Source organism: Phaenicophaeus curvirostris, chromosome 4 (assembly GCF_032191515.1).
Source record: "Phaenicophaeus curvirostris isolate KB17595 chromosome 4, BPBGC_Pcur_1.0, whole genome shotgun sequence".
Taxonomy (NCBI): domain Eukaryota; kingdom Metazoa; phylum Chordata; class Aves; order Cuculiformes; family Cuculidae; genus Phaenicophaeus; species Phaenicophaeus curvirostris.
In genome coordinates, this window is record NC_091395.1 from 66,376,323 (window position 1) to 66,402,134 (window position 25,812).

The following is a 25,812-nucleotide window of genomic DNA, read 5'->3' on the forward strand; positions in this document are numbered from 1 at the left end:
GGAATAGCAGACTCACTAGCAATTGCCTCGGCTGCTACTTACAAAAGCTCACTTTGTTGCCACACCTTGGATGGAATAATCTAGTCCAGAATTAGAAGTATATTACCCAGTAAATACAACGCAGTTGATGCCTATTTGAAGAGACCTCACTAATTTCCAGAGTCTCAGGAGACAAAATAAGTTATCTGTGTGGCAGAATCACTGAACAATACAGAAGCCGTTTGTTATCTGAAGTAACAGGACAACATATGTTTCACTGCAGTGTGACTGGCAGCCGAGAGCCTTGAAAAATATGTTGTCTTCAGGGGAGCATAGACATCAACTCTGTGCATCTCAAGAGGTGTTAAAACAACATCTGATGAGTTAAGTTGCAATCAAATGAGCCTTGCTAGGGAAGAGCAAGCAACATATTCAAAATTTTGACAACTGCCATTTTACCCTTGCCTTTTCTAATCAGAGAACATCCACTGCAACTTCTCACAAGTTTTCTTGAGCTTTGCAATAAAGAAAGGTGCCCTGAGCTATTCTCTCTCACCCAACCACCTTCAAATTTTAATCTTGGAAGAGAAAATAAAATAAAAAGCTAAAATACAGTTTGTATTTTAGCTTCTATTCTCCTACCTATTAAAAATGACTGAGTTTGTCACTTAGATTTACTGAGCTAGAGACCTGTGGAACTTGTCCTTGTTCTGGGAAAAGTAAATCGTCCGTTTTATTTTTAATATTCTGAAGAACACTTTGACTGCCAAAAAACGTCCTGAAGAGTCAATTCTGCAGATGTACGTAGTCTTAAATTTGTCATGTTTGTGTTCAGATATGCCATACCATCTGTCTTCATGATTGTAAGAAGCCTATTATGTGTAATCCTTTGAGTAGTTTAGAGTTTGTATTTTTTGGTAGACACTATCAGCAATGCCTGCATTTTTAGCACCCTCATGCTGGCAAAGAAGAAGAGATAGTGATCATTAGAGACATTATTATGCCCAGCAGCTTGCAAACACTGTGGAAAATAGTCTGTTCTTGTACAAAATAAAGATGAAACGTGTGTGAAATGTTTTTTGAAGACCGTAGGTTTCCTAGAAGGTCGAGCAACTTCATTACCAGTTCTAGGCAAGGATGAGTGGCTTCATTTGCTGCTGCTGCAAACAGCCTGGTTAAAGGGGGTGACAGTCAAATATATGTGAGTAAAAGGTACATGGTAAAGGAGTTTCATGGTAGAGTCTGAACTGCCGATTCTTCTCTGGAAGCACAGGGAAAGAGAAACCGTATTCTGTCCAGGTTTGACTGGCTGAGATTGGAAGCAGAGTTTGGTTCTGCACACCTCACTGTGGATAGTTCACTGTCCACCTAGTGTTATGGTGGTGTCATACAGTCCTCTTGCACATCCATTCAGAAGCAGTTGCAGCATCAGGTAAAAAGGTAACTTAGAGACCTGAGCCAGTTTACAGTTTGCTTCCTGTTAATCTTCCTGTTAATTTATCAGTACTAGTGCTTGCTGAACAAGGTGTATGCAAATGGGTGGAGATGCCTTAGATGTGTGGTTTCTCATTTCTGATGATTTTTCACCCCAGAGTTCCTTTTTCCTCACAGAAATCGTGTTTTTAATGGAAATTAGCAATGATGTAAGGAAACCCTGTCGTCTTTTGTCTGATTGCCGTGTTCAGAAATTATAACCGAAAGTGGAAAGACTGACCTTTTCTTCATTCAAAGAAAGAATGGAAAATTAAATCAATCAATATAGATTATTTCAATATATGTTGTCTAAAACTGCTTAGTTGTGTCATGGTTATATCATGAGTAAATTGCTACATTAAGATGGCTCATAATTGCCTCAGGGAGTTATACCCTATTTCGCTAGCATACTGTTGAATGTTTATTGCAATTATCAAGGTAAATTGAGTGTTTATATTCTGTTGATGTCTTTATATCAATACTTGGTCACATTCGCAGGGGCAGTGGTTCAATTGCTTCATAAGTGACAGCGATTTTAGGTAAGACAGCATTGTCAAATCTTTTAAATATCTTTACTTTTTTTCTCTTTTAACTTTTCCGTGGTGGTAAATAACATGGAAGAGAATCACAGGCAGTGTGCTGTTCCCAGTACTGCTTTGTGAGCTGAGCTAATACATTAGTGAATAGCTTAATACTGTAAAAAAAAAAAAAAAGAGAAAAGAAAAGTTAATTAGGTGAGTTTCCACTTCAGGATCAGTTTCCACTTCAGAATCAATCAAAGTGAAACAGAATTTATCAAAATATTGTGCAAAACTTCTGCTACATTTATTTGTGTCACTTCATTCATACGTTATCTCTTCTTGGAGCCTGAAACTTTTGTCTGCCACTAGAAATGAAGTGTTGAAAATGGTTTCTTAATTGTTCTGTGTACTATGAGTAACTTTATTATCAGATTATGTCCTTATGATACAGAATATAGCTAGAAATGTATGATATGCAATAGAAATATGATAAGAAGTGTCTCTAGAGCTCATCCTTGATTAAGAATTTATTCTACTCTTCTCTTAACAAGGATTGACTGGATCACAGGCCATTTCATTTAGGAGGCTGTATGTGAGAGCTTTGTTGATTTTTAATTTTCCTCCATTGATTTTTGGCATCCAGAGAGCACTTGTTCTCTAATGGCTCTCTGTGTTGGTGTTTGCTTGCAAATTGAAGTAAAAGATAAATGGCTTTCAGGGTAATACCTCTCCAAGGGCTTCCACTTGAGTGCTGGTGGCTGCTAGGAAGTTCTGTGCTCAAACAAAAGCATTCCTGAGTCTCCAAGTGTGGTAGAATTGTTTTAAGCCTGCTGTGACAACATTCACTAGATGATTAATAAATCTTTACAAGGAATAGCCCAATTTGTAAACATTTTTTTTATGAAAGTGAGATGCTCTGCCCTTTTCTTAATAGTGATTCAAATGTTTTCCTTGCATATGTATTTTCTGAGCAAACAATTGATTTTAGGGTAAAAGAAGGGGAAAAGAACTGCTGGTATTCAGTTAGCTATGAGCAAGTATTTGTATTAAAATGCAGTAATATTTTGCTTGTGCTAAAGTTGAAATTGGAAAACAATATTTTGAAATGGCTATAAATTTAATTTTCAAAATCTTTGCTTACTTAGGAATATTAAGCTCATCTATAGTGCAAAGTTATTTCAAGCCTACTTGTAGACTGCTGCTGTGATACATCATTGCTTTGTGTAATTGTGTTCTATCTTATAACCACTGCTACTGTAAGAGTCCTGCTTTACACCCCATACCCATTGCCTTCTCAGCCCAGGCTTCACTGTTTAGAAAAGACAAATCATTACTATAGGTTTGAGTTAGAAAGCTCTGGAAAAAGGAGTCTGGGGCTCTTGGAGGCCTGGGGAGACGATCCCATGGATCATGAGCCTCTTCTTCCACAGGTGCTTTGCAGCATCTCTTCGTATCAGTTCCTCTGGAAATGATTGCTGTTCATTATCTCAGAAAGTTGTATTTATATGTCAGATAGCTTTATACAGAACATACACAAAGACTGCAATATGTATTTTCATACATTTACGTTGTAAAATTGGGCTAATACAAATTTTTAAGAGAGTTCAGTTATTAAACTTATACTGCTTATACAGCATCCATGTATGTCTTGTGTTAATTAGGTTTTCAGCTTTTCAAGAATGTCTTGTAAGACCAGTAAAACTTTAGCTTAAGGAGCTTGTGATTAATTTTTGTTACTTTCTGCTTCTCATGCCACTTACATTGAGTTTAATTCAAGCAGCTTCAGCAAAACTGAACAGATCCTCCTAGAAGCTCTGCAAGGGCACATGGAGGACATGAAAGTGATTAATGGCAGCCAGCACAGCTTCACCAGGGCCAAATCCTGTATGACCACCTTAGTGGCTTTCTGTGATGGAGTGACAGGAGCAGTGGACAAGGGTAAACTGACAGATGTGATCTATTAGACTTCTAGCCTTTGACACGGTCCTCCACAACATCCTTCTCTCTTAATTGGAGAGATATGAATTCGATGGGTGGATGGTACCATGGATAAGAAGCTGGTTGGAGGGTCGTATTCAAAGAGTAGTGGTCAATGGCTCAAAGTCCAGATGAAGATCCATGACTAGTGTTGTCCCTCAGGGGTCCGTAGTGGGACCGGTGCTGTTTAATACCCTCATCAATGATATTGACAGTGAGATCGAGTGCACCCTCAGCAAGTTTGCAGATGACACCAAGCTGAGTGGTGTGGTTGCCACACCGGAAAGATGGGATGTCATCCAGAGGGACCTGGACAGGCTGGAGAAGTGGACCTGTGTGAGCCTCATGAGGTTCAACAAGGCCAAGTGCAAAGTCCTGCACCTGGGTCGGGGCAACCCCCATTTTCGGTACGTGATGGGGGATGATGTGATTGAGAGCTGCTCTGCAGAGAAGGAATTGGGGGTGCTGGTCGATGAGAAGCTCAACATGAGGCAACAATGTGTGCTTGCAGCCCAGAAGGCCAACTGTGTCCTGGGCTGCTTCAAAAGAAGTGTGGCCAGCAGGTTGAGGGAAGTGATTCTGCCCTTCTATTCCTCTCTTGTGAGACCTCATCTGGAGTATTGTGTACAGTTCTGGAATCCTCAACTTAAGAAGGATATGGAGCTGTTAGAACAGGTCCAGAGGAGGGCTACAAAGATGATCCGAGGGCTGGAGCACCTTCCATATGAGGACAGGCTGAGAGAGTTGGGCTTGTTCCCCCTGGAGAAGGGAAGGCTCCAAGGAGATCTTATAGTGACCTTCCAGTACCTGAAAGGAGCCTCCAAGAAAGCAGGAGAGGGACTATTCATAAATGCTTGTGGTGATAGGACAAGGAGGAACAGGTATAAACTGGAGAAGGGCAGATTTAGACTAGACATTAGGAAGAATTTCTTCACCATGATAGTTGTGAGACACTGGAACTGGTTGCTCAGGGAAGTTGTGTCTGCCCCATCCCTGGAGGTGTTTAAGGCCCACTTGGATGGGGGTTTGAGGGGGGTTTCAAGTTGCTTTCTGTGTTCTGCTTTGGTAGAACTTTAAACAGTTCATGTTTGGATTTAAGCATGTGGATGATGCCATTGACTTCAGTTCAGTGCAGAAGGTTAAGCATTTGCACAATTGCATTTGGGATCTGGGGAATAAAATGGAATGCACAAAAATTAGTCTTTAACAAAGGAGCAGGACAGTAACCTGTCCATATTGTAATATATTAATGAGAGGACTAGCTGTTGTCCAATAAATGAGGTCGCTGTTCTGTAGCAAAATGCAGTTCATCTGAAGCCTCCCTTTAGCTCTTTATAAAAGTCTATAAATTGCTAATGGCTTCATGTGTCACAGGGCACACAAAAATCTTTTGCTGGAGGCTTTGTTTCAGCCTTGAGGGGCTTTTTCTTCTCAGTAACTTGGCTTATTACATCAGACGTGCTTTTGTTTTGTTTCTTCAGCACAGCTTTCAGGGTGACCTCTGCTGAGATAAAGGGACTAAAACCACTGTGGATTTTCTTGAAGCATGTTGCTTCAGCAGCAGTGGGCAATTCATCGTTCTGAAAGCAACTGCGCATTCTAGAAAAGAACCCAAACCTGACCAGAGCAGATCTGGCAGAGCTCTTGCTTTTCTCTGTCCCTTGTGTATTGCTTGTGAATCAGGGCAATATTAAATCTTCAGACAGAGGTCTTTTTTTTTTTTTTTTCCTTGAGTAATTTAAGGAGTATTGTAATATGGTTCCATTACTGATTGGCTGTTCTGTGGGTTCTCTTCTGGAAGAGCTTGAATTTTGGGCTGTTTCTTCACTGTGTGGCTCAGTGCTGTTTAAACAAGCAAATCAATTTGAAGGGGTTTAAAACACTGCCAGTAGTAAAGGCTGGCTCTTGTAAAAGTAAGCTACTTTTACAAGAAGCACCACTGAAATAGGGAAGATAACCAGGTTAGTAACATGTGGAAGTGCCACTGCTTCTCTGTAATGAAAGGATGTGTATATTTTGGGGATCCATCCTAGGGATTCATTTACCAGTCAGTGAGTTTAAATACAGTTTTAGGCCAGCACAGAGCTCCAGAAAAGGATCTTTCTTCTCTCTCTCTCCCTCCAAAAAACGGGAAGCAGCAGGTTGGACTTGAAGAAACTCTTCTCACAAAGAGAAATTTGCAGACAGTAAATGAAGTGAGTCCTGCTGTTTCCTTTCCTTCTGTTTGGCTTAAAACAAAGCCCGATGGAGCAGCCTTCCCATAAAAAAGGCAGTGATGCTTGTTGCCTGGGATGGTGTGGATGAGGCTGGCTGCTCTGCTCACACCGTAGGAGCTCAGTTGAGATTCAGCAGGTTTTGGTGGGAAGGTAGGGTGGTATGTGTTTAGCTTCTCATAGCTCTGGATGGCTAAATTAAAAGACAGGGAGTAGAGAAATGGGCCCCCCATCTCTTCTGGAAGTGGCAAATAATACTCTTGTATGGTGAAGGTGACTCTGTTTACTTTCATTGTGATAGAAGGTAAGAGATTTTGTAAGCAAAATTAGACCATTTCACAATCCATAAATTAATGCATATGCTTTGAAATGTGTGTGGAGGGGGTGTGCATTTGTCTGTTTATCAGCAATGGATGCCCTAGAGTATTTCCTGGAAAACAGGTAAAGCTAATATCAAGAAACAGTCCTAGAATAAGACTCACATGAATAAAATTGTGAATGTTTTTCGTAATACCTCTTTTTAATAGGATGCCTAACAAGGGAGTTGAGAGAGGGCACTGGAGTGGTTTGAAGCTGAAAATCAAGCATTTTTATGGAAATAGACTCATTAAAGCTGCCTGTTACAGAAGTGCGACTGTTTTTCTATGAACGTGATATTTGTTCAATAATTTAAATACGTTTCTTAAAAAGAAATACACTGTCAGTTTTCTTTTTCTAGTTATCTTATTCATAAATAACATCTATAAATAGACTAGATTCCTTGCCCCAGAAACCCTGGAAAACATCTACCTGCTTTTTACTGGTCTGGTAATGTAACCAACCTGCAAAATAAAAATTTAATTTATTAACATTTGGGTAAATTACTAATGTGAATCAGTAAGTAGAGATGTGGTTCCACCCTACAGCATGTATGTAATGTTGATAAACCAGGCTCAATTTGCTTTATGTTCTTTGCATTATTTAAAATACCTTTCTATGAACTACTAACACATTTTACAATATTTTTTAAAACTTTTTTTTTTATAAAGCAATTCTTTCACTTTGAAACTTTTCATAGATCTTAAACAATAGATCTTGCACACAGGTTTGGGGAAGCCACTTGATTACTTAATTTAGTAGTAGTAATCATTTTAACTCTCATAGTAATATTTAAATTCTACACAGTGCTACTTAGTTCTTATTTCCACCATACAGAAGGGCAGCCTTGGCTAAAGGAAGTCTATGCAATTTATTCCAGCTTCAGCGCTCCATGTCAGGGCACAGTACAGGGCAGCTGCTCCCTCTGAGATGGGGAACTGGCAGCCAAGGTGGATCCTACAATTGCCAGGGCAGGGATATCCTTCAAATAGATCCTCTGACTCTTGAAGCCACGAATTCCTCATTGTACAAAAATGTGTTGATTCAATCTTCTAGTTGGCCACAGACCCCATTTTAAACATTTATTTCTCATTTCCTTGACATCCTTTACTTTTTGTATGTATCTGAACCAGAATTTTCAAGATTATAGCATTTCCTTCCTCCCTTTTCCCTGACTGAACAAAAGACTGCTCCTGTCTTGACCCCAGAGCCTGAGGGAGACAAGAGTTGTTGCCTATTTAGGCTGAGAGCATCCTGAATTCTCCAGGGATGGAAAGTCATGCTGTTTTAAGCAAGATGACTGCAGTTTACTTGGTTTTGTTCCACTGTGTGTATTGATACTGGTTCTTTTGTCACTTGGCTGACTTGTCACTTAACAACCTTCCTGTTTTGAAGTCTAGTGGCACGCTGGAGACCAGTTGAAACCAAGAGGCACTGGTGATCTATTGTGTGGGAGTTAAGGGTGTATGAAGCTGTGGTTTGCAATTCAGTGAATGAACTGATGCTGATCAGTTCCTGTGGCAGATACCATTAATTATGGTTTCTCTTTAAGCGAAAGGTTTGCAAGTGCCTTTGTACCAAGTTCTACCTAATTTTGTTTAGAATATGGCTATCTGGGTAAAGTTGTTTATACATTTCTTTGTAGGTTGTTCATACAAAGATGTTAAAGCATGCTACAGATTTGTCTAACCCGTGGCAAAAGGGAGAGTGAAGTACTAGAATGCAGTTTTTCATGGAAGAAGAGATGGAGAAAGGTAGACTCCATCGAGGCAGGTCACACCTCGTGTGACAGCATCAGGCACTGCTTGCAGAGTGCTGATTGCTTTCTAGTTCATAGACCATTTTTCAGCCTTTGGTTTCTTTGGTGTATAGCCTCACAGTTAGAGCATCAACTGCTGCGCCTTTGGCTGCTCACAGAGTACTGAAGGTAGACTTACATAGGACTTTTTTTTCTTCCTAAAGTCTTTTTAGGGTGGGCAAGCTGTGAGAAGCTGTGCAGTGTACCTATAGACAAAGTACATTTTTTGCAGCACATATAGTGACCCCTCTCAGCATTCCCCAGTAAACAGCAGAGCACCTATTGATGGACTTCTTCGTGGCATTTTCATCAAGTTTCTGAAGAGGCAACATTGCTAGCTTGATCAATAAAACCCAGTTAGATTTACTGATTACACAATTCTCTTTTCCCGAGACAAACAGCAAGCTCGTAATTGCTCCGTGTACTATATTTTCCAGCAGCTCTACCCAACCATATCTGTCAGTTAACACGTGTCACTGGACAGGATTCAGACTGCTTCAGATCTTTTTCTTTTCCCACACTGCTGTGACCTGGTGGACTTTCTCCAGTGGAAAAGGAGAAATGTGCTTTTTATCATATGAGCCTGTCACTGTACTCTTCAGAGCAATGACCATAACATGAAACAAATGTTTTGAGATTTTAAAAGGGTAAATAATCACAAAATCACAGAATCAGTAGGTTGGAAAAGACCTCCAGGATCATCGAGTCCAACCGTTCCTATCAAACACTAAACCATGTTCCTGAGCACCTCATCCACCTGTCTTTTAAACACCTCCAGGGATGGTGACTCAACCACCTCCCTGGGCAGCCTGTTCCAGTGCCCAATGGCCCTTTCTGTGAAAAGTCTTTTTCTGATGTTGTGCTTGAACCTCCCCTGGTGGAGCTTGAGGCCATAAACAAAATCTCAGTCACAACTGAGTGTGCTACCTTAAAAAAGATAGACTGTCTCAATATATTTTACTAATCCTACAAATGAACAGCAAATGAAGTTGTTATGGTATGTCCTACTGACCTAAACTATTATGGATTTTAATTTTATTTCTGAATACAAATATACTTTTTGTTTTTCCAAGACTCTGATAGGAACCATGAGATACATAATGTGTTGTTAAGTCTACAGCTGCGTACCCACTCTTTTCTTTCACATTGACGGACATGTCAGTCTTACATTTTGGGAATCTTAAGTCTCTAGTACACATAAAAACTCTGGACTTTGTGTAAATGTCGGGCCTCTTGTGCAAACTAAATGCCATTCAAGAAATACTGATAGTTAAAGTCTTGGAGCTGAGGGTAATTAATTCATTTAATCAAGCCTATCTGGATATCTGCAAACCGCAGTGTTACATGTTAATGGGCAAGTCTCTCAAACTGCCTTTTCTCTCTGGGTTTGGTAAAGCAGGTACTTCTCCTCTTTGAAAATGCAGGTCATGTAAGACTTGAAAAATACATGCTAAATAGCACAAAACCGTTAGATGAGAACTTCCATTCCTGTAATCACATTTTCCCCACAATTGCTGTTGCTTTTTAGTGACCTATTTACTGCTCTAAGACTGCTGCAATTACTGGACTAAGGTGTACTTACTGAAGTAGTTCATAAGTAGCTCTGATAGAAGTATGTCTTTCTTTAATTTGATTGCATGCTGGGGAATTGCAGTAATTCCCTCTCTTTTTAGCTCCTTCTGGATTCTCTGTTGACATTAACAGACAAAGTTTCATTGATAAAACACTCAATTTTGAGCCCTTTTTTTTTTGCTGTCTTCTCTCCTGCCCTTCAGTTGTTCCTACTGCAAGAAACTTTTCTCATTAGCTTGCATGATTTGTTTTGTAAATATAATGGCCCTACCCTCCTTCTTCCCACATCTGCAAACCTGATATCCCTTAAAAATCTATGGAAAAAGAAGGGAAGAATTTAGCGACACTGAAAAGCTGAAATTGCCTTCTCTTAGAGGTTATGTCTTTTTTTTTTCTAAATTTTGATACTCTTGGGGCTTGATGCTCCACTGTTCTGAAACCTCTTCAGTGATTTCTAAAACTGAGAGGAGAAGCTTTAAGAAGACGAGTATTCTATCAACTCCATGACAATACAAAATGGAGGCAGCAGAGAAACAGGACTGGTTTTACACAGCAAGTAGAAAGTATGTGAGGATCCTAATACAGGGCTAATATATGTTTTCGAGAGAAGAAACAGCCTGAGTTTCCTAATGAGTATTTTATTGCATTTCAGGCAACCATTTCACCAAAATTATCATCTTTGCTTTCTTTGAAACAGACTGACCTGCTGCTGAACTGTGCTAGGACGCAATTTTAACAGAATTATACCAGCTGTTAATAGAGAGTTAGAAAAAACCCAACCCCATGTGCTAGATTTGCAGCTGGTGTAAATCAATGCAATTCCATTGTGTTCAAAGGAGCTCTGCTCCTTATGTGAACCTGAGGGTCTGGTATTTGGGGCTTTTCTGAGGCTGCTGTGTAGCTTGTGGCTTCTGTTTTTCCTGCTGTGCTGGTTTGCTTACTGAGAGATGGTGCAAATACCTGGCTTTAGCCTTAGCGATTCCTCTCTTGGATTTTGAAGAGTCTCCTGTATTTGACCTTTTGCCACCTCTTGAAGAGCACAGAGTGTCTGAGCTGTTTGCCTGGGTGGAAGAGCACTAGCTTGGCTGCAGATATGGAAGCTCCCTGAGGTAGGAATAAGTACATGGGATACGATTTATCACTGCATAGCATAAAAGCGCTTACAAGGAGGTCCCATTTTCAAGGAGAAGCTGCATTGTAATGTGTTAAAGATATTAATGTGTGAGCAGTATTTGCATTGGGGTGTTAGTCACTGGTTTGCAGGTAGGTGGAAATAAGAGAAAGAAATTAATGGGCTCATCTTTTCCAGGTTGCTTGCTGTTTAGGAGAACTATACCTGCAGCTTTCTCCATTAGGCTCCTCCAAAAATGAGGGTTTTTTTGTTTGTTTGTTTTAATATCAGATAACATTTTTAATTAACAGTTTAATCTTTTTAAGTATTTTTCTTGTAGTGCTTTTAAATTATAAAATTCCTAGCAGAAAAGTGGTATGTAAGTCCAGAGGGACCTGGAAAAAAATGCTAAGCTGCTTCTGTCCAAGAATGCTTTTTTTTTTTTTTTTTTTTTTTTAAATCTGCCTACAATAGTGCAATGTCTGTGATGATTTGAGGTTTTTCTCTTGTTCTTTTGGCACTGTGAAGTAATGGCTTGATATTCTAGGTGCTGTTTAGTAGCTCTTGCTTACTGTGATAGGTAGAGGTAAAAGTCTTCAAAAGAAATAATGGTAAACAAATACACACTAAAGACATTTTGAACATTTTAACTTTTTTGATATCTAAACAGAGTCAGGTTTTCAGATGATTGCTGCTAGCTGTTTTCTAAAGTAGAGATTGTCTCCAAGCGGATGTGCTGGAATGAGAAACCAAATCCATTTTGTCTTTGCTTCTTGGGCAGCCTATTGCAGCTAGAGGGAAGGGCAGCCAAATGTTAAATGATGTATCTTGGGCCGTAGTTATTAATTTCAGAGACAGCATTAGAATTCAGAAAAAAATAGTGTCCTTCCTTGTACTGATCGCTTTCAGTGAAAAAAAAATGGTGTTAGTGTTTTGATTCTTCTTATTGCTATAGCTTTATATTTTTCTTTAAAGACTTAATTTTTTTTTTTTAAGTTTATGATTGTCTAACTTCTCCTAGTATGTAGCATCCCTTATGACCAAGGGCTGGTATTCCTTATGTATGAAATACAAGTGCATATATTTCTAGCCTTTTAAAATGTGGTTTAGCAGGTGGAAGAGGGAGCAGAATTACCTTCAGGTGGCTAGGTACTCCTCGGTGTAGCAGGAGCAGGTGAACTGCTGGCCTCTAGTGGTAAATGGGAAGTAATCTGAGAGTCTGAGTCAATGCTAAGAGGCAATGTCTTCTAAAGTTATTTCATGTAAGTTACAGCAAAAATTGAAGTATAGCTGAGATGGTGATTGTGATTTAGTTTGTTAAATGAATTATTTTCAGTATGGTTCAGATAATCTTGGTATGAAATACTCTTCATTTTTTCTAGTATAAGTAAAGCTTGGGCTGTGTATGAGCACTGGAAGAATGAAATTCTTGTCACGAAAGCCAAGGGTAGAGTTATTTTCAGGGAATATGCAGTCAGTATTTTATAATTTCTGTAAAGAGGAAAAGCTTCTGTCAGGCTAGTTGTAATAGAGAAATAGAAGTCATTATGAAACATACAATCCTCTGAAGATTCTTAATTTTTTCTTTTCCAAGTCAATCTATAAAGAAATGTGGCTCTCCCTGGGCCATATGGGCAGCTATCTCTTTCTGCAGTTAATGAGGAAAATAATATAAAGGCCAGTTTGGTGGCCTGCGGGTAAGTACTTTGATAAAGGGCTGTTGTCTGCCCTCTCTGGATGACAGAATCTGCAGATGGGGTGAGCTGCAACATTCCCTTTTTTAACACCTCACTGAACTGTGGTCCAGTCCAGCACGCATTGGTGCTCACATCAGTTCTCCTCATGAAATTTAGTAGTTGTCACATGGAAATGATAGTAAAAACATGCTGAATCTGTCCAGCAGTCTCCACGACAAATGTTCATTATACCAATGCCTCAGAGGGATTCAGAGGAAGGAGGAAAATGAAAACCTTACAGGACAGTTGAGAGGAGAAAAGTCCTTCATTAACTCCAGAAGCAATCAGAGCGAGAAGTGAGACATTTACTCTTACTGTGTATAATCAGGTGTTTTTACATTGCTTTAATTTTCTTTGGTGAATACATCCGAGTTAAAACTTACCTGCATTAATGCCAATTAAACCCAACTTGCATTAATACCAATCATGGCTACTCTCAGCTTAGTTCAGTCCTTTTTTTAAAGGCCAGAATTAATGGTCCTGCATCCTAATCACAGAAAAAGGTGTCATTCAAATGTAGAACCAAAGATCTGTGCCAGGGAAAAAACAGAATTGAATCCAATTCCCTTGCTTTGAATGGTGAGTTAGTCTTTGGCGCTGATTCGGGCTGGCGTTTTCTGGTTACCCCAGCCTAGCTTCCATTTCTGCAAGAATATACGCTTCTGGAAGTCCTTCTTCATCCCCTTTTCCTTCTCTTTCCTCGGTCATGGAAATGACAAAAAGGATCTGCTTATGCTTATATGCACCTCAATAACGGTATTTGCCAAACATTCTTTGGCAGGACATTTTGTAGTGGCTAAAAGTTTCTCTTTCTGTATCCATTTACTCCCCATTTTTTTTGGTCTGTTTGGAGACTTGTAAGGCATCTGCTGGGTATCTGCTTGTGTTCTATCCAGAAAAAGGTGGCAGAGCAAATGGAGAAATCCCAGGAATACAATTTACTTTTCTTCATAAAAGAGCTTTCAGTGCAGATGGTTCAGCTGCAGACCAAGGGCTGTAGAGCCCAGTTTCTCCCTGCCTGCCTGGCTGTGGGCTGGCAAATGTAATTGGGACTGTTGGCACCTGAAGGAAGAAAATGGCAAAAGCAAACTAAAAAGCCAGAACTGCAAGAAGCTTCAACAGCCAGGTGTTGTTTACACAGTATACTTTATGTGAAGTTTCTATTACTGTAGAAGTTTTAATGTTTAAGATTTGCCTCTGAAACCATTGGTATTTCAGCAGCTCCCTGGTCTCTTCAAGCTTTTCGCCCCAGGTGTCCCCACCTTGGAAGAACGTGTGGCTTTACTGTAGCTGCTGACCATCAGGCTTTGTTGTTAGTTCTTAGTGCTGTTCCCCTCATTCACAGGGAGCAGTGGCTTGGAAGAAAGGACTGGTTCCCCTCTTTGCATTCATAATCGGATTTCCTTCCATTTACAGGCCCTTAACATTACTTACTTAAGTTGTGTAAGGGTTGATCAGTGAATAGTGTGCTGAGTCATTTCTCAGTTATTGAACATGTTGAGAATAAGCTGTCACACAAGTAACATCTACATAGACTTTTTCTAGCTGTAGCCATTCTTAATTTCTGTGCTGTGTTAAAGCTAAGCTAAGAATAGTAGTTCAGGTGATACTTTGACAGAAAACCTTGTTAATGCAGTTGTGAGGACTGAAGAGGCTGGTTAATTCAGGGCTAGAAATGTTAAGAGGGGCAATGATGCTGAACTGGAGACAGTGAATAGAAGAAGCAGCTAATTCTTTTGCTAAAGAAGATAAAAAAAATCTGTGTGTAGGTCTTAGCAGCACATTAACCAGTGAATAGGCACAATAGCTGTACTTTTGTAGTTGGAGCAGCTTCTTTTCTTCTTTAAGAACGATTACCTAGTGTTTCAAGTTGAAACTGATATTTAAAAGTCTGACTACTTTTAAGAGTAAGGGTACAGATATTCAGTTCCTTATTACACATTAGTAGTCATTCCCACACCAAATCTTTTTACAGAAGTAGCCTGTAATTTAGCCCAAGGTAGCTGAAAGGAGAAGAGTGGTACATCTCTGAGCTGTCAGGAGATGTTGTACAGAAGACACACATGTCTGCACTGTTGTGCAGCAAAATAAAGTAGGGCTGACTCCAACCTGAATTGGTGACTTGAGAAGGTTAACAGTGGTGGCAGTAACAGCTGCATCTGAGAAGAGCAACTTGATGCTGGTGAGGATGGGGAAGCATACCGGAGGGCTTAATAAGGCCATTGGTGTAGTAGAGTTATGTCTTGTGTCAAATATATCTGTCTGGAGAAACAAACCCCTTTTCAGTGGCACTGATGGAGTCAGTGGAGGTGTCTCAGGTGGTCAGCTGGCTTATTGAGACTTACATGGGCTCACAGGTGTGGAATGTCTGGCATCCACCAATTACTAATTTGAGACATCACAGTTAGATATCCTAATCTTACTTTCCTACTAGTACATACAACAGTCACTGCAAGATTTTAACCGTCTATAAGTCATTGATTTTTCTATTAATCTCAGTTAGATGTTAACTGGTTATAAAGGCAAAACTTATGGATATATGCATCTTAAAATGAGTAGTTTTCCCTATAGCTGATAATAAATATTGTATAGTGTATGTTGACTTCTGTGGCTATGTATTTTTTATGTGTGGGAAGATTTGAAGGGTGAGATCTAAATGTATCCTGTCAGGGTTGTTTTGTTTACTTTCTTGCTTTCCCTTTGGTGTCTCTCTATGGAGTAAGTGTACTGTATTAGAAAAAAATCTATTCCTTATGTAAAGTTGTATAGATGAGAAATAATAATACTGAAAACAGTTTGGAAAGAAAATACTGGATTCTGTGGATTGGGTTATATTTCCTTTGTTCATACTGAGTAAGGCTGTAGAGGAAGAATCATATGTTATATGGTATTGTTTAGTATCAGTAGTTGTGGCAGAAAACAACTTAATATATTTGAGTAGTATTTCCTTGGTGAAGTCTGTGAACGCTTCAAGGATAGCACAAAGGAATAGGCCAGGGTAAGAGCAGGAGACAGAAATGCTGAAAAAGATCATGAAAAAATGAAAACACATTAGTGCAAAGAAACTAAGCTTGGGATAGCCTTTAATTGCTTTCTTTGTATATCCCCACGTTTAAAGGGTAAGCTAGTGCGTGAAGTCCTGTGGCAGGAAACCCAGTGGTGTGTACTTAAGCTGATAACGGCAGTCAGCTATGTCTGTGGCACTTTCCATCTGAGCATTTTGGTACAATTTTGAGCTCTTATAAAGAGAAACCATCACCCATATGAGGTTGGGCTGACCAGGGATGCAAGGCAGATGCAGAATCCAGCCTGCAGGAGTCTTATTCTGTATTCCCCTGCCTAGCTCAGTGTGGGAACCACAGCAGCTTTGCCTTTGGGTTGCACGAGTTCTTTGATTGCAGAAGATTGGTTGGTGTAGAGTCACAGAATGTGTTCTGTAAGTTACCTTCACAAGGATGTTGTGGAAACTGCTGATGTATGTTACCCTCTGGGAGATAATGACCATAATCTATATGCAGTATATAAAGGGAGCAGAGCTAGATCCTCAGCCACCCTAGCAGTGGCAGTTTTATGTCCAGGTCAACTCCTGCTTTGGATGTGAGGAGGGTACAATGCCCTGGATTCTCTGCATCCCCCTTTGTTCCACCTGTACAGTTGGCTCAAAGTGTATGTAAATGGATAAGCTCCTCTTTTGTATTCTCTTTGTGATTTTCTTGTGATTTTGCTTTTTTTTCCCCTCTATACGTGGACCAAATGATAAACATTGAAAGCAAATGTGCAAGAATAAACAATCATCCACTTTCTGTATCCCTTACAAACAATACAGACTTTGAAATGTTTTTTTTCTTTCATCTAGAAGTGTCAAAATAGTCACCAACTGGAAAGCTATCTCTTTGTATTAAGAGAAAATGTTGGCACAATTTTCATTAGCATCAGGGCTCTTAATGAGCAACAGTTAAGGGAGGACCAACACAAGTAATTGTATTGCTCATTGGGATTACCCTGTCAGCTATAGTTCTCCTTTTCAGAAATGCAGAAGAATGTTTTTATGATAATTAGAAATGTAAGATATATTGAGGACTGAGACGCTCTTTTTATGTCTGGAATATGATGCTTCCAGTCATCCTGAAAAACTTAATAGCCGTTTCTGCCACTGTGTGTTGAGAGTGGGCTTGCAGATGTGGTGCAGGGCTGTTAATGAGTTGGTAGCAGATCATTGTCCTAACCTTACTTTGGCCTCTGTGTCTTTCATAGTTAAAGTGTGATTATCTTCAGATGATGTAACTGGAAGCCTCTCGAATAGTTGAATAGTCTTTTTCCAGTATAGGTATTCTTGCAAGGGCAATGGAACAGGGACATTTTTAGCAGTTAAAGCATTGAATAATGGAGGCTAAGGGAAATAGTCCCAATTCTCTTTGTGGGATTTAAGCGTGCAAAGTTTATTAATACCAATGGTGGTAATGCTTTTAAATTCTGGTAGTACTCAAGCATTAAAAAATATGCAAGTTGATCGAAAATATGTATCTTTTTGGCCAGTATTATCTGAAAACTGAAATATTGCTGTTCTAGAATGTGCTAAGCTTTTTTTTTTTTTTTTTGTGAAGGAATGGAGCAATCCCAAGCTTTGCTAAATAGACATCACTCACTAGTCTATGTATGTGTAACTGTGATGTTTTGTGCTTTCTCTGCTGATTCTGCTGTTGCTTTCCCAGGTATGAAGGCTGTGAGTGTTCTGTACACAGGTTTGTTGTTTTTTATACACAGACCTTTAAGATAACTCTGTGCAAGAATGGTTTAATGCTGGGACAGAATCAGAAGAGAGTGCTGAAATCCAAATTCAGGTTCTTTAAAAACTGAAAAAAATTGGTAGGTGTCCTTGTCTCCCTGAGAAAATAGTGTCCTATATATTAGTCCTAGTAGTAGTTTTGTCGTTGTTTTGGGGTGGGGTATTGTTAGTATAGAAATAGATTTTTTTTATTTTTTGTGCTGTAACTATTGCTGATAATATTTTAAGCAGTACTCAGAAAGAATCGTTTAACATATCAAGGGGCTGGATTAAAAAGAAAAAACACCAATTCCTCTCTTCTCTACCCTCATTACTCTTCCTTTCCTTTCTAAATGATACTTCCTACTTAATTTGCTGATTATATGATGATTTTATAGAACTGTCAACTCGACAAAACCTGGAAGTTGGATTTGCTTATACCCATACAGAATATTTAGTTTTTTTTATTAAATCTTCTGGATTTATTTTATTTTGTGATTATATTATTGCTAAGGGCCTAATTTTAACAGCTACTGTTTATATTGATTTTTATATTTTCATTAGAGCTTCACCTGTAGAAATTAGATTAGATTTGAACCTCATATCACTAATAAGGACTGACTTGTTTGCTCCTGAATGGTTCAGTTTTACATCCTCATCCCTCAGAAGGTCGCATGTTCTGGCTGTCCCTCAGGTTTTGAACAAAATGAGATCCTTTAGATGCTTTTTGTGTTTTAGCCTAACAAATAATATTTGATTATGTACTTAATGAAAAAGATTGCTGGTGGATGCTCTCACTATACTTTCAGTTGTTATTGGTGCCCATCGATCCATGAGAGCAGTTTAATTACACTAAAAATGAATGTCAATGGATGTAGAAACAGATAAATCTTTTAAATCTGTGCAGCATATTTCACTGAAATAACTGAGTTTACTGCCCTTCCTAAGACTGCCTTTAAGAAAGGTTAAAATGGAAATATAATGTGTGTCTGCATCCTTCAGTGCTGACATTTAACTTGACTAGCACTGCTTTTAAAATCAAAGGCTGAGACAATGAGTTGATTTGTAGATGAGCTTTGTAGACTTCAGGTGATCCATCTTTATGTAATATCTCATGTTTCTGTTGGGTTGATTTGTTGTGTATTTACTTCAGCCATACTTAAAATGCCTAGAGTTAGTTATGAAAGACTAGGAAATGGGCTTAACTATTACTTATGTTATATCGAATATGTTATAACATATCAACGAGTGATATTGACTGAGCTTAGTTGTGTTTCTTAGCTCTCTGTGGCAACATTTTGGTGAGTGGGAAATGTGGATTTTATTCTGTTTTTCTCTAAGGGAGTGAACTCTGTAGGATTTTCTTGAATGTAGCTTATTGTTCAACCATCAGAATCACCAGCTGTGTTTTCCAAATTGTTGGATTTAAGACACTTGCATGTGTGTGAGGCGGGAGGGTAATTAATGTTTAGGTCAATACCTTGAATGATCTCTCAAAATAACATAGTAGTGTGATCTGATTGTTGCTAATCTCATTTCCTGGTCTTAAAAGTGTTTGAGATTTTTGGCTGTGTTTTCTGGCAGTCAACTGAATTGCTGGGTGAAACTACAGTAATTTAGAACAACTCACATTTCTTTAACTCTATTTAAAAGTAAATTTCTCAAAGGGCTTGATAAAGCCTTTAATTACGGAGTAGCTGTGGAATAAGTAGCCATAAGACAATGCAGGTACCATTTAAAGCTCAGCTACATCACCTTTATGGCAATCACGCTTAATGTCAACTAATGAGCATGGTGTTCATGAGAGAGTAGATATTGGCAGGATAACACAGCAGGATAACACAGCTGTTGCTGCAACTAGAAAAGGTCATTGAATTTTTAAGCTTTCAGTTAAAAAACCAGCTACTTAAATGGACAGAAACCAGGACTGATGTTTTCAGCATTATCACTGTAAAGTCACTTGAATATATATGAACAACCAGTGTAAATCTGACTCTGACACCTTCCACCATGGTAGCTCTTACCTCCCCTGCATTAAGTGTGAGGCAAGTAATAATCAGAATAGATCAAGATTGTCACCCTCCCATGCACTCATCAACTTCAAACATAGACTCAGAGGTTCAGCTGACTCTTCATTTAAAACAAGATCCCAAAATTTTCTATTAAACAGTAATGATACCATTTTAGAGATGTGTTTTACTCCCCACTCTGAATGTTACGCTATTTACTTTTGAAGCTGAGACAAAATGATCTCCCTGTAGTCAGACGGGGCTGGAGTGTGGAGATAAATATTAAATATTGGGTTTTCTGGTGCTGGTTTGATGTCTTGTGCATCAGGCTGTGCCGTCCACACCAGTGGTGTGCACTCAGTGTTCCCAGCTTGCTCCTTTCTTTGGTTTTACACTCACAGTAATGAGTGTTGCCCATCTTGTTTCCTGCTGCACCATTTATTGTATTAAAATCTGCGTGCTGGGTTTTCCTCAAGTTGATCTCAAGGATTGATATATAACAGTATAATGTCTCTGGCTCATTTAACTTTGCAGTTTTTAAACACTGCTATTGATACTCCATTGTCCTTTATTTGTAATCACTTGAAGGACTTGGTGGTCCTGTCTGATCAAGTGTGCTGTACAGAGAAGTAGCTTGCACAATATAAAAGAAAAAGTGAATGGGAAGAAGGGAAAGATGTATGTTAAATGGTGCCTCTAGTTCTTCATGATTTAGGAAAAGGAGGAATTCTTCAGCTGTTTATGGTTTTGGTTTGGTTTTATTTTTTAATGAATGGGGATTTTTCCTCATAATCCCTTGATTCGGCGACTTGTAGTCCTGTAATCTTGTACCCAGTAGGCCAGATCCAGGAGTGATATGAATGTTGATATTAATAATGGACTCCGTCCTTCAACTATAGCAATCCAAGAAGTTAGGTATTTAGGACGTTTTAGTTGTCAAAATTAATGAAAAGGCAATAGCATGGCATGTAATCGAATTGAAGTGAGAGAATATATCATTGAAGTGTGAGTGTGACCAGCTTTGTCTAAAGGCTGAAGATCTCTTCAATGAGAGGCAGGTTTCCAGAAATAACCAGTAAGAAGATTTAGAAATTGGCCTTTCTTTGTCATTATTGATTACTACTTTGTGTGTGTTCGCTGTTAAAACCTTAAGCATCTAATCCTGTGTTAAGTTTGCATTTCTAAATCAATACTACCAAAGGAGAATTTTGCTTGCAGAATTTATTCCATGTCTGACAAATGAAAACTATTAATGAGGAATTCCTAATTTCCATATTTACTGTGCATTACAGACTGGCTTGAAATGATAGGTCAATGATATTGGTTGCTTAGTTGTTCATGTCTTCTAGCTTAAATTACTTTTTTTTTATTACTCTTAAGAATGTTAGGCGGGCATTTAGGTGTCTGCCAGCGTTGGTACTTCTCACCATGCTAAGAGGCGTGTTGAGTACTTCTCAAAGCAGTGAAGCATGACTTCTGAACCTGCAGAACTGTGATACAGATTGCAAATTTATGTAATGAGGATGTGAAAGATACAGAAAAGATAGTAAAACTAGAAGGGGCCCTTTATTTGGTGGTAATGTGCCTGGATATGAAGAAAGTGAACTGGGAGTATATGTTCTAACTTTTTAGTTTAAGAGCTGATCCCCTTACAACCCCAGTTTTTTGTCTTTGGAAAAAGCTATATTGTTTCTCAATTGTTTGCACTGTTAACCTTTAGGAAGAAATTACCTGGAAAAAAAAATCAATTAGGTTCACACATGGCAGATTAGACAAGCTTGATCTCTACTGAAGTGATTTTTCACTCCTACTAACGGTAATTTTGTTGGTGATTTTTTTTTTAAAAATTAATAGAAAATATGTAGTGAGATGATGTGACACTGTTTTAAATAGTCTTCATGGCCATTTAGTATTGATTACCAGGGTATAAAAGCATTTGCTACATGTTCCCTCAGGAGGGCTTTATCAAAGCACAATCTGTTGCTTTTTCATGACCACGGTGGTATTTATATTATGTAGATTTTCTTGCAGACATAGCAAATGGAGGACACTAATAATTTTGTGTTAATCAAATAGAGATGCTAAAAATTATTAGCCAGGTGATCTCTTGATAAAGGTAGCTCTGTATCTGTAGATTGGTTCGTATCTCTTCTGGATCTGGCCTGCTGTGTACAAATTACATGTTTGCAGGTCATTTTGAGCTAGGAAAGAATTTGCAGTGGGCATTGTTTTAATAGAGCATAGTGGTACACTGGCTGAGAAAGTTGGCGGTTCTTATAAGGCACTATGGTCAATAGCATACAATTGAAGTAATTAACTTCCTTTAGAATTAATCTTTAATTAAAATCTCAATGTGATTAACAAAGAGAGGAGATTATTCATAAAGGCTGCATGTTAACAGTATTAACACTTAAGACATACTGAAAAATACTGTGATATATTTGTAGAACTTGAGTATCTTCCTCAGCAGCATACCAATACATGCTTTCTGAAATATATAATCAGTGGACTACTTCAGTGCAGTACACATGGTATTTGGCAGCAGGTGTGATTATCATCTCCTTTCTGAAGCAAGTTAATTGTCACTTATTCAATTTAACACATAGGTATTTTACACTGAATGTGAACCATCAGAGTGCTACCTGCTTTATAAGGATATTTAGATTCCATGCTTTTTTTAGTAAAGGTGGATATTTTTTTCTTTAATTAAGATTGTAATCTGCTGAAGTCTGTAATTGTTAGGCGTGTTCTTTAGCTGTCAGCTGTCATTCTGTTGCAAAGGCTTGAGCTTTCTATTGGCATTGTACGTGACTTTGAAGTCTTCTGGGGTGAGCAGAACTGCTGTGTTAAAGTACTACTAATAAAAATGTAAATACCAAAAGACAAAATATCCAGGGAAATTCAGATCTGCAGAATGCACAGGCCTACGCAGTGAACCTTTGTGAGGAGCAGCAGTAACAAAGATTTGGTTATTGAGGTGAGCAGCGCTGGCTTTTGACTCTTCAAAGTGTCACAGATGGAAGGGAAGCTTTTGACTGATGGGTTTCTGCAGTAAGGCCTGCAAGCTATAGTTTCTGCTGCTGTTGACTTACGAATTCGGGGGAGTTAGTGCTGGATCAATAGGGATTTCAGAAGGCTTCAGGGCTTGTAGTGGGAGATGAGCAAGTGATATCCTTGGACATTCAAGAGGTTATTCGGTAATAAATTAGGCAAAGATATAAATTTCTACCACAACAGTGATATGAAAGAACAAACTTTGTAGCTTGAGAGTCATTAATTTTTCTCACTTCAACAGATGTGCATATGACTGAGAATCAGTTAATTCAGTTTGATAATTGGATCAGCGGTTTCTGTGGTAAAGCCTGACTAACTGGTAGTGCTTGTGACAAAAGCACAGATCTGTTATTCCTCCTGAGAGCCCAAAGGCTAATAGTGCCTTCAGTGCTGTTTTCTGTGAGGTGGCTGAGCCTATCACTGATGCCCTTCGGATCTGTGAGAGCAGTTCTGATAATAAACTAGAGTGAGGGACCAGGGCAGGGTCCCTGCTGTATGCATGGATGCACAGCTCAACTTATAGGGAGAAGAAGATAGATGTATACTGATATCCTAATGTCTTTATCTTAAGCTTCTTTTTCCAGATGTATTCAGCTGTCTGATAAAGGAGAAAAAAAAAAAAAGCCAAAAGGCTGGATTCAGCTGACCTCAGATCTGCTACATAATGTTGTTTCCAGCGTAGAGGAAGAGTGCCTTTTAAGAGAATTGTATTTATCTGAATGGTTATAGAAATTCTTGTCATGTTAGATAAAAGCCAATATGCATAAATGAAACAATCAGAAGCAAGGAAAAAGCATAATGTAAATAAGAGTGCTAGAAGTCATTGGTGTCAGAGATGTCAGTAAAAGGCTTGTATCACTTCAGGAGGCATGGAGAGGTTTTCATGGTGAGGGATTTGGTGAGCGTTTCCTTTTTGATTAAAAATTGTAGGCAGAATACAAGCCACATACTGAAGTTGGTGGGGGTGGGCAGGGAGAGCAGAAATCCACTTGCAGAGGCAACAAGAGCAAACTGGGCCACAGCAAACTGGATCGTGTACCACCCTTGCTGTAGTCCATGGTCTGGGGCAGGTAACCCCCTATATCCTGATCCTAGACTACCAGTAAGTGTCCAGAACCTCTCACTTCTCATACAGATAACCCAGCATCACTCTTCAGAAATTCCTCCTTAGAGCCTCAGGAGCGTGAGTTGGGAAAGAAGGCAAATCTATTGGAAAGCAGGGATTTTGCACATTGATGCACGACCATGTTGGATTTGGGGGTCCTCAATGTCAAATTTTGACTGAATGCCTGGCAAAGGGGAACACCGATTGCTCCTAGACCACTATAAATATCTGCATTAAAATATAAATCTATTCATTATCATTTTAATGAAAGCATCAGCTGCAGATGGAATTAACAAATTTAGAAAAAAATGGAAGAGTTACTGTAGGTAGATTTTCATATTCTAAGATTAGGCAAATTTAAGTAATTCCAAATATTAGTAATTCCTCTTATTGCACTGGATCAGTCGGCAGAATGCCTGATACCAGGGAGTGAATGCTTCACAGTAACAGGCTAAAGGAGAGAGGAGAAACTTAAAATTCTTTCAGAGCAAGGAGCAAAACAATTCATTGCTGGTGGTACTTCAGGAAATGTTAGGAACAGCTTGTCAGATGCATTGGTGAGAGCAACTTCTGGGCAATTGATAGACAGCACTAATGAAGCCTGGGCTCAAAAACATGAAAGAAAGAGTGCTTGGGAGGAAGCCATAGGCAAAACATTCATCTCTGTATTCAGAAATGTGTGAAATTGCAATTGAAAGGAGGTGGAAAAAAGCAAGGCTAGATGCATAATGAGAAGAACTAGACCACGGGTACTATTAGCACAGGAAGCTCAGGGCTGCGTTTTGCACTGGGTGTGACCATAGACTCATCTTTTGTTCACGGTGTCTGAGACCAGAAAATGGAGAATGAAATAATGCAAAATTCAGACTGGCTATTAAGTTTCAACTCTGAAGCACTGCAGCAAACATGGGAGGCTCAGGTTTGGATGGTGCCTGAAGGCTCCGCAGTGGCAGAAGATGATACTTGCTCTAAAGTGCTGCATACCTTGACCAAACAGTTCTCAGCCAGCATAGTCTGGGGTACAATTCCTTCCCAATCTTAAATCTCATATAAACAGGGAGGAGGCAAAACTATGGACTTAAATTGGTTTATTTTTACTGCTAAATCATCATGGGTTTTTTTATATCTGCTTCCAGCTATCATATCCTAACACACATATATAGATGTTTATATACATAAATAAAATAGGAACTGAACATTTCCATTACATCTTTTCCCTAAAACCCAACAGTTTGCTGTTGCTGAACTGATGGAGGCTTTACATGACAAAGCTGACTTGCAACCCTTTCAGCATTTCTGTGGCTCTTTTTTTCCTTTACTGTTATGGGGCAATATCCCATTTTACATAAAGGCAAATTTATTTGCTAACTATAGCCTACCTTGCCTACCTAATACTCTACATAGGGTTTTTTTTGCATCATCTACAAACTGTACCAGTATAAGAATATATATGATCAGTGATGGTGGTTTGTTTGGGGGATAAAGAACTCTGAATCATACTTAACTCTATGCGCTGTAACTGGGACAGCTGAGTATTTCTTGAGTTCCTTGTGAAACATGTAATTGTGATTGTGAGGTTGGCTTTTCAATGACTTTCTGGCTGGCCTAGTTCCACTCCTCTTGGAGACCATAGTAAACTTCTCTTCATAGCCAGTGGGAGCAAAGTTAGGTAGGCAATGAGAGCTTTAGAAAATCTCACCCTCAATTACAACCAAAAATAATTTTCTAGCAACGAGTTGTCTCTGGTTTCTTTGTTAAAGCTAAGCCACCCACTGAGAGTTTGATTCTGTGGGATTCTGAAGATAATTTGATGGGGGGGAGTGGGGAGGTTCAAACTGAAAACATCTTAAAGGGGCTCTATTCTGCCTCCACAAACTCACAGTTGTAACCCTGTCCTTTCTAGACCTCCAGGACAGAGAAATAAGTGGTAGATGCTCTGGAAAGAGCATACATGTCTGTAAGGATGTGCCTCTGTGCTTTGAATATATATACAGGAATTTTGTCCATTTTTGCCCCCCTTGGGATGAGTTAGAAATGTTTAAGAATCTGGCTTACTCTCTTCTTCAGCATCCTTATTAAATATATATTTTTTAAAAGATAGTACCCAAAGCCATTCTTTAAGAGTATTGTTAGCTAAGTTGT

General features: G+C 38.9%; 1 protein-coding gene across 1 annotated transcript in view; it reads left to right on the top strand.

The window, feature by feature from the left end:
- SORCS2 (sortilin related VPS10 domain containing receptor 2) overlaps nucleotides 1–25,812 on the top strand; it is a 553,277-nt gene that overhangs the window by 339,357 nt on the left and 188,108 nt on the right. The window lies entirely within an intron of this gene.